Source organism: Cnephaeus nilssonii (genome assembly GCF_951640355.1).
Source record: "Cnephaeus nilssonii genome assembly, chromosome: 3".
Lineage (NCBI taxonomy): Eukaryota > Metazoa > Chordata > Mammalia > Chiroptera > Vespertilionidae > Cnephaeus > Cnephaeus nilssonii.
In genome coordinates, this window is record NC_137074.1 from 67,554,453 (window position 1) to 67,563,594 (window position 9,142).

General features: G+C 39.4%; 1 pseudogene across 1 annotated transcript; it reads left to right on the forward strand.

Annotated features, from left to right (window-relative positions):
- The first annotated feature begins 257 nt into the window (after nucleotides 1-257).
- Nucleotides 258-8,771, forward strand: LOC307096710 (GPN-loop GTPase 1-like; annotated as a pseudogene). Its single transcript has 3 exons — nucleotides 258-380; nucleotides 7,353-7,661; nucleotides 8,040-8,771. The product of its transcript is annotated as a GPN-loop GTPase 1-like (transcript).
- The last annotated feature ends 371 nt before the right edge of the window (nucleotides 8,772-9,142 follow it).

Genomic DNA, 9,142 nt, shown 5'->3' on the forward strand with positions numbered 1-9,142 from the left:
CCTGTGGTCCCAGCATGATTTCAAGTCATGGAAAGGGAATACTAAATCCAACATTGCAGTATGAAAGGTGAATGTTAGCAGGGATTCTGGAGGACTTTATCCAGAGAACCACAGGGAACTACAGGCCTTTACATAGCTAAGCACACTAACCAAGCATGGCCAGCTTTCTCAGGGTGCCTCCCATTAATTAAAAAAAAAAAGAGGTGTGGGTGGCTGTATCTGGCACAAGGATACCAAGTTGACCAGGCAAAGGGCCCATGGGACAGGACAACTCTGCCTGCCTTGTTCAGTGCCATCAAGAAATGAGAAGGGTACCTGGAAACAAAAAAACAAAAATGTCTAAATCAATTACAGGGACAACTGTGACTGATAAGGAGAAGGTACTGCCCAGATCCTGTCTCTCAGGGAAGGAGGTGGGAAGGGAGACCTGGCAATGTCAGACCCTGCTTCAGATATGCCCCCTGCTTCTACCCATCCCAGCTCCTCAATGCTGGGGCCATAGCAGGTCCCTGCTGCCACTGGCTCTGACTAAATTCTGAGGCTTCTCCTCAAGCAGGAGTTTGTCCCACCCTGGAATTGGCTTTAGGATTATGTTCTATTACTGAGCCTAGGATCCGGTGGCACACTCCATAGCTGAGTCACAGGGCTGCTGGATTTGTCCAAGATCCCTCCCTTCTTCCCAACTCCTTTTCTTGGGTCACAGTCTTTCTCTGTTTCTTAGTAACTCTGGCTAAAAAACTAACTTTTATCCTAGTTCTTAAATTGCTGAGCTCTAGTCAGTCCTACTTAAGCTTCTACTTCACTTTCCATTACACCTTGAATTTGGAATCTGGTAAATTTTATTTCTATCTGACTGCCTCTCAGTTGATTCTAGACAAGGGACACTGAGCTGAGCTTGCGTCTCAGGAGCTGCACTTGGAGGAGAAAAGGGGCTGTGGTCATCTTAGGCAGGGGCCAAAGGGAATAGGATCTAATGTCTAGAGGAGTTGGGGCTGAATTGAAACTAGGGTAGGTTCAATATATTGATTCGAGGGTGGTGGTGAGGATTATAATACCAGCAACTCAGAACAGGTGATCTTACAGGTCTGGTAGACAGAGCCTGGCCAGCTCTGCCGAAAACCAGTGCCCTGGAGCTGGAAGGCTTTGTGGAGGGCAGCAGAGAGCTCTGCCTTCTGTTGGGGTGCGCTGTTAAGGCATATCCTTGGATCATACCGGTTAAATCTGTGCCTCACCTTTTTCTAGCTGTGATCTTTGGTAAATTATGTAATTCCTCTGCTTCCGATTATCTGTAAACTGTCAATAATAATGCTTGCTCACAGTCTGTTCCGGGGATTACAGACATGTCCTGCATAAGTGCTCATCATATGGTCATTCTCAGTACAACTCTATTCTCAGTTGCATAGCCTTGGGGAAATCATTTCACATTTTTGGGCTTTAGTGTCATGTTCAATGAATGAAGAGGTCAGATTAGATCATCTCTAAATCTTCATCCAACTCAAATATCCTACAATCTAATCTAAGTTGCTACTTGGCAAAGGAGTCTTGATTTTTAAAATTTTTGTTTATTGGGGTGACATTGATTAATAAAAAAAATATAAGTTTCAGGGGTACAATTCTAGAATACCACTTATCCTCCCCCCCCTTTACCCTCCTTTTTAGATGATCTTGCAGCCACTGCAACTCTCGTCCAAACCCACAAATTAAATAGAAGCTCATTATTTTTAAAAAAACAACACTTTGAAACATTAGAGCCCACATATATGTTTAAATAACCTTGTCAAATTTGCTCTCCCTGCAGAGTGCTTTTCATTATTCTTTTTCATTAAAATAAAAATCCCTCTGGTTGACTTTCTAAATGTGTTTTTGTTAGGCTTTTAGCCTGTTGTTAACCATTTTCAACTGCAAATTAAACTCTGTCCTCCTAAAGCTGAATGCTCTGCTCCCCCCTGAGCAGTCACCCATGATGATGATAGAGTGGGCACTTAATATGCTAACTAATAATAATATAAAATCTAATGTGTAATGATCTGCTCAGTGAGGTCTGTCACACAATTCCTTTATCAGTGATTTTCACTATAAAACTCTGCATTGAGAAGGGAGGGTTAAAACCCTGCCCAGCAAATGTCTGCAAACTACAGGCTGTGGTAAATAGGGTATCTAATATCCAGAAAATGAATATGCAGACTCCAGAAAAACATATGCAATGAAGGGAAATGGACTCTCAGATTAGAGAGCTAGTAGCAAAGACCATATAGAACTAATTTGCAATAGAAAAGAATAAATGTAGTTGATTTCCTCCCTACGACAAATTGCACTTGGATATAATTTTTCCTGTTCTTTATTTCAAAAGCGAAGTCAAGGGTTTCCTGTTCCTTTATGTTCCATAAACCAAGTCATTCAGATAAGCAGCCCTTTGCTCTATCAACTAATTACTTTCTGATTTGCTTTGATCTATTATTCAGGCAGTAAATCCCAGCTTCATTGCACCCAGGATGTAAAACTCAAATGTAATCACTGTTGCTAAAGGAGATAATATAGAGTTGTTGATTTGAAAGAGGCATTTCCTTTAGTTCAAGAAGGGTGGGGACAAGGGAGATAGATCAACCAAAGGACTTGTGTGCTTACATATGAGCCTAACCAGTGATCACGGACAACAGGGGGATGGGGGCATGTGTGTGGGGGCGTTTAGGATGGGAATGGGGGCGGGGTTTGATGACAAATATGTGATACCTTAATCAATAAAGTAATTAAAAAAACACACACAAAATTCAACTAAAAAAAAAAAAAAGAAGTGTAGTATGTGACACACACACTTTCCATGTCATTCAGGCAGTTGACCTTGCTGCAATGGCTTTTTTTACTAGAAAACAATCATTTAAGAATCATGCTTTTGGAAGGGTAAGTGTTATGTGATCTATTTTGTGTGCTATCCCTATAAATTATAATACTCTTGTATTCATGAAATGGAGTGTTTTTTTTTTGTTTGTTTGTTTTTTAGTGTGGCTTATGAAATCAGTATTTCATAGTCAAATCTTCACATACGTTATCAATTTGCTTACAAAGTTACTTCTTCTTTGGTTCAACTGCATTCAAAATATTCTTGCATAAGTTATTAATTTTTTCCTGAACAAATTGAGTTTATAAATTGAATTTCTTTATCATCGATTAAATCAATATCAGTCAATATGTACAAATCCCAAAGAGCCATCTGTGAGAATGGTAAAAGCTGTTGTGATTATGTTTACTTCAATCTTAGTGAAAACATGTCAGTATTCATTTGGCTTTGGGGAAAAATTATTTTAAAATATCTTATGTGAATAAGAGTTTGAACTCTTCAAATTATTTTATAAACAAAAAAATTCTGACTACTGCTTTTTTAAAATCAATTTTTTATTTTATCATTCATCTTCTCTCTTCTTTGTTTCCCTCTGCATATCTCCATATCTCTGTATATTCTATGCTCTAGACTGGTTTGGGACATGGAATGGATTCTGCAAGACACCAATTTCAAAGCATTTGGATTTTTTTATGATATTTTCTCTTTCAGACACTCCCTGGATAGATTCTAGGAACAATAAGAGAGCAGTCAGTCTTACTAGATTAGCTCTTCATTAAGCAATGCTTTAATGTACACTACTCAAGCTCTCTCACGTGGCCTTAGAAATCATTGATCATCTGAACCATCTTTTCTTGTGCTTCTTAAGTAATTTACTCTCTTCCGTCCCCCTCCATGCTACTCCAACCCCATATAGCAACTTCTCCCCCTAAATTTAATCTAGTTTCCTAAAGTTATCTGTGTTACTCTAAAGCATCAAGAATTTGGCTCAGAATAAAACTGCCATTTTAGTACTACATTATTTGACCTGGCAAGGGCTTGGGAACAAGGTAAATTTTGGCCTCATTTTTGAGAGGCGGAGATTTGATAATAATTAACTTTCTTGATAACCAGAAGGCAGTGAGGAATTTGAAGGCCATGGTACCTGTTGTATGAACTGGCAAGCAGCCTTGTCACTTGTTCCTTTATGAGAAGAAAAGAATGATTAAATTGTCTTCTGATCTTTTCTATATTGAAAGGGTTCCTGGATTATAAACTGATTGGAAGGATCTGGTGCAGCACAAATAAAACTGGATGAGGGTGTTAGTGTGGGTGTTTTCTTAGTCTTGGCTTCCTAAAAGCAGAATTATATGACTTTGTAAATAAGGTAGTTGGTATTTAAAGTCAATGTTGCTCTCACAAAAATTAATGAGTATCCAAACTTTCACTGATGAAACCTGACCTAATTTCAGTTGCTTTCAAAGTTCAAATTAAAGTACTTTTAGAGTTGCCTTGCCTGCTGTCTAACTACCAGGGATCATTTTTCTAGATACTTGATTTTAAACTCTTTGAACCAACTTTCTCATTAGTAAAATGGAAACATATATAGTTTCTGCCCATTAGGTTATAATAGGATTAGATGAGATTATATAAGTGAATCAGGTGAGTTAACATGTGTAAGATATTTTGGACAATGCTTGATACATAGCAAGCACTTGATAGATATCAACCATCATTATCATCATCTAAGTCATTTGGCATCTGATGAGTTTGATTCTTGAAATAAATTGCTCATCTAAACTTTAGTCATTGGAGGGGGGAGACTTACCAAGATTGTACTTTTAGTTTTCTACCATCAGATGAGTCCATCTAAGAATGTGTTCATAGTCCCAAACACTCTTAAACCTTCCTTCTAAGTAGAAGAGAAATACTATTAACTATGATAGGTCTGTATGTTCAGAGAAAAGCTATCTTTATTCATCCATTTTCCCAAATTTTATTTTCCATTGACTTGTATAAAGTAGAACTATGGCGGAGTTTTCCCAAATCCATTTGGCCCCACTTCCACATTCTAAATTGTTTGAGTATTCTTGAATAATTTATTAAATCTAAATCTCCTAATTACACAGTCTTTGTAAGAGCTTATAAAGTATGGGCTATTGCAAAAATGCTTTGATCGTGGCCCTTGCTTTTGTCCTATTTTGATCACTCTTCTAATGTTTTTTCAAGGCTCTATTAAAGAAATATTCAATGCATATTGCTGAAATTTATCAGATCACAGCAAGTATTACTTCTGATGGTGGGTACTGTGCATTCGAGCGTTGAAGCAGGGCTGAAATCTATCTAGCTCTGACAAGGGGTGACACTTGCTGGGGGATGTGGCAGAGCAGTAGCTTGCTTGGGTGACCTACCCTCTACTAACTGTACAAATAAACAGAAAGAAGAGCTTACATAATGGACACATGTATAGAGTTGTCCATTATGTGCAAGTTAATATACATAAGAAAAGCTAATTTATAAAATTTTGTAGATGTATTACCTATTTAAACTTACTTAATTCTGAGATATGAAGTCTCTGAGGTAGATACTGTTTTTCTTTCTGTTTACAGATGAGGAACTGGAATCACAGAACAGTTACACAGCTTGCTTGGGATACCCAGCTAGGAAGAGGCAGAATTGGGACTCAAAGCCAGGAAATGTGACTCTTTTATCACCATGCTGGTTAATTCAACCTGCTGTGTGAATATCACTTATTTATTTAAACCAAACCAAACCAAACAAAACAAAACAAAACTGAAGTTCGGGGAAATGAGTACCTTGTACTTGCCTTCCTTCCACCACACTCAGATAAGGAGAAAAGTGTCATGTCATGCATATCAGTGTCTAATTACACTGAGTGGCCAGATTATTATGATTTCTGAGCCCATAATAATCTGGCCACTCAGTATATATATATATATATATATATATATATATATATATATATATATATATATATTAGAGGCCTGGTGCATGAATTCATGCATGGGTGGGGTCCGGCCAGCCTGGCCAGGGGGAAGGGACATGGACGGTTGGCCAGCCTGCCTGCTGGTCGAACTCCTGGTCGAGGGGACAATTTGCATATTAACCTTTTATTATATAGAATATACACTGAGTGGAAAGAAGAGAATCAACTCAGGGCAGACAGGAAGAGGGAACAAAGAAGAAGCAAAAGAGAAGGAAGGGAGACTGGAAAGAGTAAAGAAGGCCAGTGCCCCTGCCGGAGAGGAGAGTGGGCCTGCCACGCACCCAGGCTCACCTGCTCCCACGTTCCCTGGAAGAAAGCAGATTTCCTCCCCTCAAGGCTCTAAATCCCCCACCAGCCAAAAAATTCATTTGAAAAAATTAAATTATGCCTGAGGAGCCAGCACCCTCCAAAAGGCCCTGAAGATCAGAACAATCAGGATTTAAATTAATTGCTTAATGGAAAAAAAAAACATAAAAACACATTTCTGAGAACAATACTGATAATTTGCTAAAACTAGGGTATGTTTGTAACTCTTTGCAATGAATTGAATTGCTGGTTACAAGAATGAATGCCTATAGAGAAATTGTGATTGAAATCCCCGAAGTTAAGTATTACTTCCATAAAGGAATAGGTAATTAGTGAAGTATTGTGCATGTACAGCCAGTATTACACTCAGCACTTAATTATATACTGTCTCAAACTGTTTCCCAGTCGTTGCGTGTATGTTAGTCTTGTTTCCCTGAACTTGATCATAAACTTGGTGAGAGCAAGTGTCAGGTTATGTTCTTTCATTGATGTCTCCCACCATGCCTGGCACAGCCCTAAACGCACACCAATACTCAAAAGTTGATGGATGCTGATTGGAATAAATCCATGAGCCTAGAAAATTTTGGCTCTTTGAAAGAAAATTTCTTTAGTTATGCCAGCATGCCACAACCAGGGCACGTTTCTCAGGAGAGCCAAAAAAGTTAACATACTATGTAGCTTGTTAAATGGAGTAGAGAATTTGAAAGAAGACATCCTATTTGAATGCAAAGAAGTTATAGATGACTTCATATCAGGAGCTTGCTGCAGAACAGTTGGATTTGGGTTTTGTTGATTTACCTACATTTACAGAGACTGACAATAGCCATTAAACCTGGAAGGGAATGGAGAGCAGAGGATTACCATGCTGCACGGTGACCCCATGTTTTCTGGACCTCTTTACTTCTCAAAAGCTTTGACTGTGATCTGTTCATAAAAAAGCAACTGAATAAAACAATACTTTACTGTGATCTATTTATGAGTGACAAAAGTAAAAGTACATACCATTATGTTTACTAAGTTGAAATTGACTTCTTCACTTCAGAGACATAGAAATAATAACCTCTGCTCCGGAACATTCATTCATATTTTCTGAATAAGTCTTCCATTTAAAAACATTTAATGCATGTATATTAACAATAGTTTTGTGTGTTTTTTTCAAATGAATACTGAAGATGAGTCCAAATCTCATGTATGCTCACTTTGATTCCTTATGAAAGGTGACAGTGGTGGCAGCTGAGCCCAGGCTTCGGGCATCTTTGGCCCCCAGTGTGCGTGTTGGTGTTGGGGGTGGTGAGACCTGGGAAAACCACCATTGTACAGAGGCTCTCAGGACACCTGCATAGCTCTCCACCTTATGAGATCAATCTGGACCCCTGTGCATGAAGTTTCCTTTCCTGCTATATTGGTATAAAATTTATTATCTAGATTCATCTATAAACAATTTACATCTTCAACTAAGGATCCATGTATGGGATTGGGCCCAATGGTGGCATAGTGATCTCATTTAATCTCTTTGCTAGCAGATTTGATCAGGTGATGACATTTATTTTTATTTTTTAATTAAACCTTTATTGTTGAAAGTATTACATATGTCCTCCTTTTTCCCCCATTGACCCCTTCTAGCCTGCCCTCCCCCATTCTCTGCCCCAGGCCTTCACCACCTTATTGTCTGTGTCCATATGTTATACACATTTGCATACAAGTTCTTTGGCTGATCTCTTCCCACCCACCCACCTATCTCAACCTTCCCACAGTCTGTTCCATGCTTCTATGTCTCTGGATCTATTTTGTTCAACAGTTTATTTTGTTCATTCGATTCCACAAATGAGTGAGACCATATGATACTTGTCTTTCTCTGACTGGCTTATTTTGGTTAGCCTAATACTCTTCAGGTCCCTCCATGCTCTCTCAATGATGAAATTTATTGAGAAGGACTCGAACATGTCTAAATATGTCCTGATTGACACACCTAGGTAGATTAAAGTATTCACCTGGCCAGTTTCTGGGACAGTCATCACCGAGGCCCTGCATTGTGTACAAAACCAAGCTCCTTTTCATTGCAGTCATGAATAAACTGGCATCATTGAGCACAGCTTTGCAGTGGGATGGGTAAAGATTTGGAGGACCACCAAGATGCCTGGAATCAAAAGACTGCATACATCAATAACCTGGTTCATTCAATGAGCTCATTCAGGGTGGTAGGTGTGTCTACTGTTCTGGGTACAGGCTTAAATGAACGCTTTTTACAAGTCACCAGTGCTGTGGAAGAATATGAAAGGGAGTGTCGTTCTGAATATGAACATCCAATGAAATCACTGGCCTGTGCACAAAGCCAGCAGCAGAAAGAAGAACTGGAGCGCCTTCGGGAAGATATGGGCTCTGTAGCCTTGGACACAGGAACTGCGACAGATGGCTTGTCTCCTGTGTCTGACCCTTCTGACCTGACCCTGACCAGGGGAAAGTTGGATGAAGAGGAAGAGGAAGCAGACAGTGACACTGATGATATTGAGAGGAAAGCCATGCAACACCAGTGATCCAGAATTTTATGCAATACCAATGGCACGGTACTGGAAGAGAAACAATGAGTACTTTCTAGAAGTCCAAAAGTTTGGAACTCTGCAAAGGAACTATCCTTACCTCTGATTGTGGTTACTATCCTACAGAATAAACAGGCAATATGCTAGTGGTCATCATGCCATCACGCCATAACGACCGATCAGCAGGAGGCTGCATGCGCAACGAGGCATGCGAGGGTGGCCGTGCGAGGAGGCAGGAGGCAGGGTGCCTCCTCACATGATTTCAATCACGTGCTGGGCCTCTAGTAAAGAATAATTTTGTTCAGAATAACAGAGTTTCTCTTATTGGGAAAATCTCCTGACTCAGATCAATCCAGGGATAGAAGACATTTGGACCTGACAGGTAAATGCCAATTCCCCTTGGCCTTTCCCTTGGATTTTTGTAAGAAAGGATATTCTGACTGTTCTTGGATGCTGGTATTCCTTCCAGCATAAAAA